This window comes from Acartia tonsa, chromosome 9, assembly GCF_053477335.1.
Source record: "Acartia tonsa isolate MP-2025a chromosome 9, ASM5347733v1, whole genome shotgun sequence".
In the NCBI taxonomy this organism is placed as follows: Eukaryota; Metazoa; Arthropoda; class Copepoda; order Calanoida; family Acartiidae; genus Acartia; species Acartia tonsa.
In genome coordinates this window covers 33,618,071-33,630,153 of record NC_137268.1, presented here as the reverse complement: position 1 = coordinate 33,630,153, position 12,083 = coordinate 33,618,071, and the positions used below count along the sequence as shown (strand labels likewise).

The 12,083-nt window shown below is 33.5% G+C and overlaps 1 protein-coding gene across 4 annotated transcripts in view; it reads right to left on the bottom strand.

The window, feature by feature from the left end:
* The window catches only part of LOC145328821 (uncharacterized), a 323,279-nt gene that overhangs the window by 107,416 nt on the left and 203,780 nt on the right, over positions 1 to 12,083 (bottom strand). The window lies entirely within an intron of this gene.

Genomic DNA, 12,083 nt, shown 5'->3' with positions numbered 1-12,083 from the left:
TTGCTTGTAAGGGGAAAAATTTTTGACAAAAATAACATGGTCTCAAATGATTCCAAATTGCCTAATTCGGCGAGAAATGCAAAAAAAAAAAAATTTTGTTGGCGGCGGAAAACGGCGGCGGACGGCGGGAGCGGCGGTCCCGCCGCCGTTTTCTTAATTCAAATATTTTTTACTTACCAACCTAAAAAGATTTTGTTTCAATATCTTCAAAATCACAGGAGAAGTACTGTATTTAAGATATACCTTGATATACGAGAATTTGAAAAAAATGACTAAGTCCCCCCGCAGGGCTGCTTGTAAGGGGAAAAATTTTTGAAAAAAATAACATGGTCTCAAATGATTCCAAATTGCCTAATTCGGCGAGAAATGCAAAAAAAAAAAATTTTTGGTGGCGGCGGAAAACGGCGGCGGGCGGCGGGAGCGGCGGTCCCGCCGCCGTTTTTTTTGAAAGATACCTCTAGTTGGGGTAATTACTGACCCAGCCCAAAAGATTTTATCCAATTATCTCTAAAACTAAGGGAGTAGCACCCAAAATAAAATTGCTGGTATGTCGTGGCACGAGTCACCACATTTTACCCCCCCCCTTTGTTTAAAATTTTTAAAAAATCAAATTATCAATAATAATCTACAATACAAAGTAGAACAAAGTCTGTCCGTCTGTCTGTGTAATTCTATGAGTTTGTCTGAAGATTCAGATTTCGGTGAACCGCTAAATCAATTTAATTAGCCTTTACTCTTTAGGGGATATTGGTACTAGGTCTTGTGGTGCTTTAAAGATATTTTATGTATCATCATTGTGGATGTATATCAATATATCGGCCATTGTCTTATCCCTTGAGATCCCTGGTTGTAAATATAATCAGCTCTATATACAAAATTTATTCATCTTTTTAAAATTCTAAAATATCTCTAAAAAGTCTTGCAATATGAGATAATTAATGTATGAAAATATATAAAATATAGGCCAAACAAAAATATTTTTGGGGCAAATTTCTGTGTAAAAGTGTGATAATTAATTGTTAAAATTGTAGGTCATGAAAGTGATATATGTATGCTCGAGAGCATAATTTTAAAAAGCGAAGCTTTGCTTTAATTTGGGTCGGTCCGTCCGTACGTCCATACGTCACGGACAGTTGGCTCTTTTCGTTAATTTAAACAGGTTATACTTACAATTTATTTCGACGATTAGACATTTATATTCTGATTATTCAGTTCTGACACTTTACAAGTGTTAATATTCGTTTGTCCTACCGTTTCAGAGTTTCACAATTATGGATGTTTTCATCCTTGTTCTCTCCACAATTAGATTATGGACGGATAATTAAATCAAAACCTTTTTTGAATTGTGTGATATTTATGACCTAGAACAAAATCCTTCTTATAACTTAACAGCTCAGGAGCGCATTACAGACCAAAACTTAAGAATTGTAGAGCTTTCTTGTATCAAAGTTTACAATATGTAGTAAACTATGCGTAATGTATAATTCAAAAGCGTGCTGTAATAGTTATCAATAAATGCAAAAAGCCAGGCTATAATACATATTCCTATACCTATGGAAAAAAGCGCTAAAGAGAACAAAAAATGTATGTTGGGACCTAAAAAAACAATTACGAGATGTAGAGGATTATATTTATGATAAATTGGGGATGAATATAAGATTAAATAAAGCTATAAATCCAAGGAGGGAGGGGACATTGGGCTGTTTATTAAGTCCCCAAAGTTTTACAATAACGATTTCTGAAACGCTTCCTAGTTAATATTTTTCCGTTTATTGTACTTTTTACAAAGTTTTGAAAAGATAGGATGATTCTATGAACAGACAAACAAAAACATCATGTAGAAAAGCCTTGATTTATACAAATTAAATGATTTTTTAAAAAAGTTTTGGGATGGTTTTAGGCCATCTTTCTACCCTTTTCTATTACAACCAATAACCGAGACCCTAAATGCTAAGGTCGCAGCCACTAGTGCACTTATAAAATGGTTAACAAAAACTTAACTATTTTTGGTTTTTAAAAAAAATTTGGTTATTCGGAGGTAATTTAAACTTTATCTAGATTGTTAGAACACCATTTTAAGTTTGCTTGCGTCATAACAATTAAATGATTTAAGAACTGGTTTTCATTGATTTCTTTTGCTAGCTAAGCATTATTATTCAATTCCTGGGAAATTGTCTATTCAGTTAAAAAAAATAATTAGGTACAGCTTTAAAGCCACTTTTTTAAACCAACAATAAAGTCTACTTTTGTTACGGACGTAAAAAAAATTCTTCTCTTCAGAAAATATTATACCTGCTTGTCCTCTGGTGGATTTAGGCTATTTTCTAGGGCGGTCGGACACCCCGAACCCCCCCCCCCCCCCACCAAAAAAAACCCAAAAAAAATCCCCCTTCCCTTTATTTTTTTGGATGATGCATCTAATAAACACATTGGTACTGTACCACCACTACTAGTGTTTTTTTGAGGCATGTAATTAAAACATTGGTGCTGCACCACCACTTTTTTTAAATTACCTCTTGTGACAAAGCCCCTCTAAAGGATAGAGGCGAAACCACTAGTTTAACCCTTAACGGTCGGGGGGGGGGGGGGCGTTGAACGCCCCCCCATCCGGTTTTTTCTATCTCATTTTCTGTGTGTGAAAGATGAAGAGCCCAAACTGCTTGACTTCTTAAGTATGGGTATGACACATAACTAAGAGTTGGAATTTTTTGAATATCTCCATCCTGGCGGGCACAGGATGCCAGCAAACCTGGCAGGGTCATCCAGGTAAAGAGCAAAAATATTTTTTTGACTAAAACAAAGCATTTTATCATACCAAAATACTAAAAAATCCTCTAGTAGTACATCCTTATATAAAATACAGGTACCAAGTACAGCTGCGGCCGCTGAAATTTATATTTTGATATTTCTAATGTAAAATTTACATAAAGATAAACATTTTCTGGAAAAAAAATTTTCTTCTAGCTTCAAAAATAAGAAAATTACAGCCGTTTGAAATTTATAAGTAAAATAAGACCTAAAAACAAAGGTTGTTAATTAAAAGGGTGAAGGAAGCGAAAATTGACTTAGACTTATAAAAGGTCGGAAATTCATTATCAAACAGGGGACTTGCACAAAAAAATTTAGCCCTCTAGCTCTAATAGGAACTGAGATAATAAGGGGGGGCGTTGAACGCCCCCCCCCCCCCCCCCCCCCGACTGATTAAGGTGCGGCAAGGGGCCCGACTGTAAAGGGTTAATATCTATATGCTTTAATGAAAAATTTGCTGTATTTAAAAGATCAATTAAAATGGTTTATGTTTTACAAGTAAATTGAATTAAAAATCTTTTTTATGTTACAATTGCAGATTAAACTGAAATACTAATTTCAGATATTAAACAAGGATGACAACAACCATAGTAAAGCGAAGTAACTTGAATATTGTACTAGCAGCTGCGCCCATACCATCTAGGGAATTTGTATTTGGAGAGGGAGGAAGGGGCAGCAGAAAAAAATAAATAGCCTAAAATCACCCCAGGAACTATTAAAGAAGTTTCTTTAAAATGGAGAACTCGAGTGGCTTGACAATCTAAAATTCTTACTATTTTATATAATAAGTTCGTGTTTAGTAAAAAGCAATAAATAAATATACAAGAACCAAAAATTTTAATTCGACTGGGTCGTCACGTGTATGAAACAAATAATGTGATAAATAAAAAGATAGAATCCAAAAACCCTTTAAACCATTTACAAAAGCCACATTTTGCACTGACTTTTTTGACTCCAAATTTCTAAAGTGAAAAAAAAACATATTCCAAATCCTATTATATAAAGAAAGTGTTTTTTGTCTGTAGCTTAAGATTTGGATAACTACAGAAATGATAGAGTTCTTCATTATAGGGAAGCTTCTTAAGAGTTTCTGGTAGGTTTAAGGCTATATAATTTTTAAATCTAAGTTTGGTTTTCCTTACTCCTTTAAATACATAGCTCCTAGATGCTAGGAGTGCAACCGCAAGTATACATTAAAACTTGGATAACTTGTATAAATTTCTAAAGTAAAAAAAAATATAATTTTATTGAAGCTCTTTTTCAGTAGAAAATTGCTGACTAGCACATTAAATTTGTATTACATGTGATAGACAATTTTTAGTAGTAAAGCTACTCTATAATAAACTTTGTCTGTCTGTCTGTATGTCCGTCCGTCAGTCAGTCAGTCCGTAATGCTATGGGGTAAATGTGATTCTCTCAATTGCTATTAAAGATAGACAGCTACAATTTTTAGTGAATACTCCTATGGCATGTGCATCTAATCTATACATTGCTTTGTCCGTGTGTCAGTCGGTCATGTTTCAAGAGATGTAAGATGATACTTTTTAAGGTTTTGTGATTTTCGTGGAGTTTTTGCATATTTTCTCTTTTCTAATTTTTTATGAGAACTAAATATCTGCTAAAACATAATTAAAAACATCGAAATATTTTTTTAGATAATTTGAATTTAATCACTGATATTAACAAGCTGGTATGCCAGGCGCTTTACTTTTAAATATGAAGGGATCTGCCATGGCCGAAAAAAGGCAAATTTTATACCATAAACATTGCTTACGTTAAGACTTACAAACAAAGGAAGTTTAATGAAAGTTTCGGTTGTCTGAAATCCTATTATCCTAAGTAGTAAAGTTTTATTTGTCAATAGCTTAAGATTTCAATAACTACTGAACCTATTGAGTTCTCCATTTAAGGATATGTTTTTTTAATGTTATAATGATATTTAGATTAAATCTTAGGGAAGTTTTAGGCTATTTAGTATTTACTGTTCTTCCCTTTGCCTTCGTATAGAGACCCTAGATGCTAGGGGCACAGCCGCTAGATATAATTAAAGTAAGACAAATATTATAGAATTTATCACTTAAATTTTTGATCGCTTGAAAATATTCAAAAATAAAAATAATGAAACTACATTTGTATTGTTAAAAAAATCAGATAAAACTAGTAAAAAATTACCAAAATAAAACACTTGTATTTTATTTTACAATGACTATGTCAAAATTAGATTTTGTTAATCATTATTTAACTGTATAAAGCAAATTAAATTCACGTACTATTAATTTTTAAAATGTGTTTTTATATTTTTCACTGTTAAACTCATGTATTGTAACTATTTCGGTATTACTTACAATAAGACTAACTTCACTTGCTTATTACCCAACATGCTCTCTTTAATCTTGAATCTCCCTCTCTCTCTCTCATTCTCTGAAACCTCTCTCGCTCTTTCTCATCTCTCGCACTTTCTCTTTCTTTTCCACTCTCTCTCTTTTTGCGGCCACCCATCACTTTGCGGTGTGCCGAAAATACATTTTAAATATAAAAAGTAGCAAAGAGCATAATTTTTAAAGCATTAAAAATTTCTAGGTGTGATTTTTTCTTTTATGGTGAGTGGTCGTACACTCCCTCAAAATAGTTACAACCCTTCCCAGGCCCTATGAGAAGCCAGGAATAAGGTATAATAACCAACAAACCAAATAAATCTGCAATAATATTTTGGGGGCAAATCAATTCTACTATGTGTTGCCCCCCCCCCCCCCCCCCAACGGCAGCTGAAAAACATGTACAGGTTTCGTGATTTTTTTCCGAATTAATTTAGTTGTTGTTATAAGCTGATGACAAGCTGAACTGTTTTGGTTTAGCAATTAGCAAGATCCTTCGGTACAGACAGATAAAGATCCTGTTACTTTAATAAATGGATTTAAAATGAAAACTTTAAAAACGTTACCTAGTGCGTCTGTAATGTTATTACGTTATAATAGTTATTTCTCACATCGTATTATAAACAGCTTTCCGCGGCTATATGTTGTACACTTCTAAGATTTAAACCAGTTTTTTAGCCCCGAGGTGCCGAAGTCACGGGCTAAAAAAGTCTGGTTTGAATCTTATGATTGTACATTTTTATATTCGTAGAAAGCTGGATCTAATACGATGCTAGACATAGTTTTTTTCGTATGGATGAGAACCGGTTCCTATCCACCGGATTCGAATGAATACGAGAATAGTTATTTCTCGTATCGTATTATAAACGGCTTTCCGCGGACATAGAATGTACAATTATAAGATAAAAACTTAATTCGTAGAAAGCTGGATCTAATACGATGCTAGACATAGTTTTTTCGTATGAATGAGAACCGGTTCCTATCCACCGGATTCGAATGAGAAATAAAGTTATGCTACTTTATTTATTCCTAACTTGTTTGTAGGAACACCTTGCTTCGTAAAAAACTATCTTATTCCGGGTATTTTCTTATAAATTTAGACAATGGATGTATAATATACGTGGATATGTTGACAGGGGAAAATTTGTCGTCATTTTAGCTTGCTAATATGTACCTTATTCATTGGTCAGTACATTCATCCAGGAAAAGGGGAAGGGATGGGGTAAATGAGAGTATCGTTATTTAGCCAGCTGCGAGCATCACTTTAATAGAGTACATGATGTTCTGGTGCAACATCCAAGTAATAATAATTCGATTATTTAGGCATACAAAGATCATAGTAGAACATAACAGCGCTCTAGTTTTAAATACGAATCTTTTCATTAAATTGTGAAATGACCGTCATTACACCCATATGATTTATTAAACACTAGCGGCTTCGCCCCTAGCCTCTAGGGGCTTTGCCCCAAGAGGTGCTAAAAAAAATTAAGGCAAAATTCGTTAAAGGACCAAGGAAATCTTAAGCAAAAAAAAAAAAAAATGGGAGGGGGATTTTTTTGTTTTTAGGGGGTTGGGGGTGTCCCACCCCCCAAGAAAATAGCCTAAAACCACCACAGGACCACTAGGTATATACCCTGAAGAGTAGAATCCGATCGGTTCAGTGGTTACCGAGATCTTAAGGGACAGACAGACAGACGGACAGACAGACATCGTTCTACTTTGTATTATAGATGAAAAAGTTCATGGCAAGTAATTTTGTGTGTATGGAAGGGGGGGGGGGGATGTAAAATTGATTGCTCAATAAATACCCCTGAAAAAAAATAACCTCCCCACTAAACTTTATTATGGGAGGAAGGTCTACCCGTACTAGGGCTTCGTCCCTTGGCTTCAGGGGGCAAAGTCAGTCAAGAAAATAATGAAGGTTTTTTGATGTACGTAAGTAAAAGACTTTTTTACTTTCTTCATATATTTGCCTCTGTGCAAATCATTTCACTTGTTAAACTCCCACTTACAACATGATAATATTCTGTACACTTATTAAAACTAACTACACAAACAATCTCAAAATCGCCAGGGATCTAAAGGGATAAGACAATGACCGATAAATTGATTTACACCCCAATTATGAAACACAAAGTTATCCCTTCTTTGGATTACAATTTTATTAGTGGTTTAAACCTTCGGGCACTCAACTTAATGAACTAAACAATAAAAGTTTTATATTTAGTGATGGGAATCCGAATCCGGAATCCGAATCCGGAATCCGGAATCCGCCCAATTTTCGGCCAATTTTGGAATCCGAATCCGGATCCGGAATCCGTTTTTTATAGCGGATTCCGGATTCTAAATTGGTAGGCTAAAATTACCGTCTTTTTTCTTACAACTCCCTCTGTTTGAACGCAAAGAACAAAAAAAAAATTTCTACATAACAAATTTTAATAATTACTAATGTGATGTAAATGTTTTAGTTATGCTGGAAGTCAACACTTTAAACAAATCAAGGCTTCAACCAAGTAACATAGTGACAAATTAACGAAAAAAGCTATCCCTCTGTGACGGACGGCCTTTTAAAATACTGCTAGAATCCGGAATCCGAATCCGGAATCCGCCAAAAATAAGAATCCGGAATCCGCAAGAATCCGTCACTTTTTTTGACGGATTCTTTCAGAATCCGGAATCCGAATCCGGCCCAAAAATTCGACGGATTCCCATCCCTATTTATATTAGTCCCAAAATTAGTTAAACCAACGAATCAGAAAACGGTATCATAAAAAATTGTGAATTTTAATAAACAGCCCAATGTCCCATTCCTCCCTGCAAAAACACGCTTCTTTTCGTAGTAGCAAAGGTACTCAAACGAAATGTAAAAATACGCGAATATTTTGACAGTGGAAAATTGTTGTCAATTTAGGTTACTATTTCTCTTGTCATTTATTGGTCAGTTCGTTTATCCTTATGGATGTTGTCATCCTTGTTTCAAGACTAAATAATTAAACACAATTGATAATGATTTTCATTAGAAAAAATTGATAGAATAAGAAGACAATATAAGATCATAAAAATTTACCTTCTAAAATCGACAAAATGTAAAGGGGGGGGGGGGGAAATGTGGTGACTCGTGCCACGACATACCAGCAATTTTACTTTGGGTGCTACTCCCTTAGTTTTAGAGATAATTGGGTGAAATCTTTTGGGCTGGGTCACTAATTACCCCAACTAGAGGTATCTTTCAAAAAAAACGGCGGCGGGTCCGCCGCTCCCGCCGTTCGCCGCCATTTTCCGCCGCTGCCAAAAAAATTTTTTTTTATTGCATTTCTCGCCGAATTAGGCAATTTGGAATCATTTGAGACCATGTTATTTTTTTCAAAAATTTTTCCCCTTATAACCAACCCTGCGGGGGGACTTAGGTCATTTTTTTTTCAAATTCTCGTTTATCAAGGTATATCTTAAATTCAGTGCCTCTCCTAAGCTTTTAAAGATATTGAAACAAAATCTTTTGAGGTAGATCAGCAAAAAAATATTTGAATAAAAAATGGCGGCGATACCGCCGCTCCCGCCATCCACCGCCATTTTCCGCCGCCCACAGGACGGCTTGTAAGGGGAAAAATTTTTGAAAAAAATAATATGGTCTCAAATGATTCCAAATTGCCTAATTCGGCGAGAAATGCAATAAAAAAAATTTTGGCGGCGGCGGCGGAAAATGGCGGTGGACGGCGGGAGCGGCGGTACCGCCGCCATTTTTTATTCAAATATTTTTTACTGATCTACCTCAAAAGGTTTTGTCTCAATATCTTTAAAAGCTTAGGAGAGGCACTGAATTTAAGATATACCTTGATAAACGAGAATTTGAAAAAAATCCCCCCGCAGGGTTGGTTATAAGGGAAAAAATTTTTGAAAAAAATAACATGGTCTCAAATGATTCCAAATTGCCTAATTCGGCGAGAAATGCAATAAAAAAATTTTTTTTGGCAGCGGCGGAAAATGGCGGCGAACGGCGGGAGCGGCGGACCCGCCGCCGTTTTTTTTGGAAAGATACCTCTAGTTGGGGTAATTAGTGACCCAGCCCAAAAGATTTCACCCAATTATCTCTAAAACTAAGGGAGTAGCACCCAAAATAAAATTGCTGGTATGTCGTGGCACGAGTCACCACATTTCCCCCCCCCCCCCTTTTATTTTATCACAAAAAAAATAATATGTCTTTTTCTAGCTAATCTGAAAAAATACATATTAAAGTCCACATATAAAATATATATCAAAATAACAAATATGATTTATTTTAAGAATAAAGCTACATGATAATTTTTTATAAATATTTTGTATTTTTTTTATATCACAGTAAAATCATAACTAAATCAGAGTAATTATTAATAGATTTAATTGATTATATGCAAAAGCGATAGCATTTCAGAATACTTTTAAAATCTAATTTCAATTAAATTATAATGTAGAATTTTTTTCTTTGCTTTTTATTATCAAAAAAAAATATTTTTGTTTATTGCAAATATAATTTTCCAAACTTAATTTACCATTTTTTTAAAAGCGAGGCTTTTCTATAATTAGGGTCGGTCCGTACGTCCGTCCGTACGTCTGAGACAGATAGCTTTTTTGTTAATTTAGGCATGTTAGAATTGTCCTATCGATTTCAAACTTTGCATGGTGATTCCTGAATTAGTTAGGTATGATTTAGAAAGCGTAGCAACTCCATAATCATTACCAGAATGTTCGTACGTTTATTTTAAACATGTTGATTTTTTACTTTTTTAACAAAAAATTTTTATGTGATCTAATTATCCGAATGTTCTGATTTTTGGTTTACTGATTCATGGGACAACAAAGTACAATATTATAAGCAAAGCAAATCTAAAATCAAGTCCTAAAAATGTAAGTATGTCTATAAACATTATCCTGTATCAAGAAGTTTTTCAACAAATTTACTCAAAATTTTGCTTTGACTCTTATTCATTTTATTCTGATTAATCAGTTCTGACACTATACAAGTGTTAATGTCCGTGTGTCCTATCGTTCTAGAGCTTCGCTTTTATGGATGTTTTCATCCTTGTTTTCAATACACAATATGGAAATAAAACATAATGATCAATTATGAAACATACACAACTCCTAACCCATTTATTTAGGTATAACATGTAGCAAAATGGAAGAATATAAACGAGAATTGGAAAAATCTTTACTTTGAATGCCAGAATCCTATTCCTTTCCACTGGAAACCTGTTTCAAACCATGAAGAATTAGGATTTTAGTTCCACAGAAACGTAAAAAAATTATTATTTTCAAACCTTTGTTTAGGGCCAATACACAAGGAATTTAAAGCAACCTTTCCTTTACGTGTCCGTGTAAAAAATAACTATGAAACAATACACAAAAAGTAAATTGGAATGTGTCAGCATGTGTCATAAAACTTTGGGGATTACTTGAATTAACAATGTTAAATAAATGTCCCATTCCTCAACATGTACCAATTTTCAAGAATCCAGCTCAATATTTAGACCATTTTGCTCACTGTTTAAGTTCAGATGTCATTACGCACCCCCCCCCCCCCCCTTAATATTGTGCCTATTAAGTTCTTACACTCTTCTACAAGTGTTAATGTTCATTGGTCCTATCGTCTGATTTTACAACTTCCCTTATGGACGTTGTCATCCTTGTTTCAAAACTGTAAATAGTGAACACTGTTAATTAAGATCTCCACAGAAATAACCTCAAACTATGATTTTCAATAGAATAAATTGATAGAATAAGAAGACAATATAGATATTAAAATTTACCTTCTAAAATCGACAAAATGTAAATTTTAATTTATCACAAAAAAAATAATATTAGTCTTTTTCTAGCTAATCTGAAAATATACATATTAAATTCCAAATTTAATATAAAATATATCAAAATAAATAACAAATATGATTTATTTTAAGAATAAAGCTACATGGTCATTTTTTATAAATATTTTGTAATTTTTTTTATATCACAGTAAAATCATAACTAAATCAGAGTAATTATTAATAGATTTAATTGATTATATGCAAAAGCGATGGCATTTCAGAATACTTTTAAAATCTAATTTCAATTAAATTATAATGTATATTTTTTTTCTTTGCTTAATATTATCAAAAAAAAACTATTTTTGTTTATTGCAAAATTTTCCAAACTTAGTTTACCATTTTTTTTTTAAAATACACAATATGAAAATAAAACATAATGATCAATTATGAAACATACACTACTCCTAACCCATTTATTTAGGTATAACATGTAGCAAAATGGAAGAATATAAACGAGAATTGGAAAAATCTTTACTTTGAATGCCAGAATCCTCTTCCTTTCGACTGGAAATCGGTTTCAAACCATGAAGAAATATGATTGATATAGTTTATTAATTAATAGAAATTTTCCGTAAGAGACGTAAATAAAATTATTAGTTTAATACCTTAGTTATTGGCTCAGACCTATGGCCCGTTGTTAGGGCCAATACAAAAGGAATTCAACGAAACCTTTTGTTTACGTGTCCGTGTAAAAAATAACTATGAAACAATACACAAAAAGTAAATTGCAATCTTTAAAATAGTTATAGTGACTAGGTCTCATAAGATAAATGTTGTTAAGCAAGTTAAGCAATTGTCTCAATATTTTCCCCACTTAAGTCTTTTTAATTAGGAATAAATACATTATAAGTTATAGAACATACAAGACGACAATGATATAGGTATTACAGGTATATAAAGGGGGGGGGCTAAAGTGACACTTTTTGAAACCAAAACTAAAAGTCAAAGGAACTCAACTAAAAAAAAGAGTTACAGGTCTGACATTTTGCATGGCAGTTGCTTTATAGGGGTACAATATGGAACTGTGAAGAAACGGCGGCGCAACCGCCGAAAACCGCCGAGA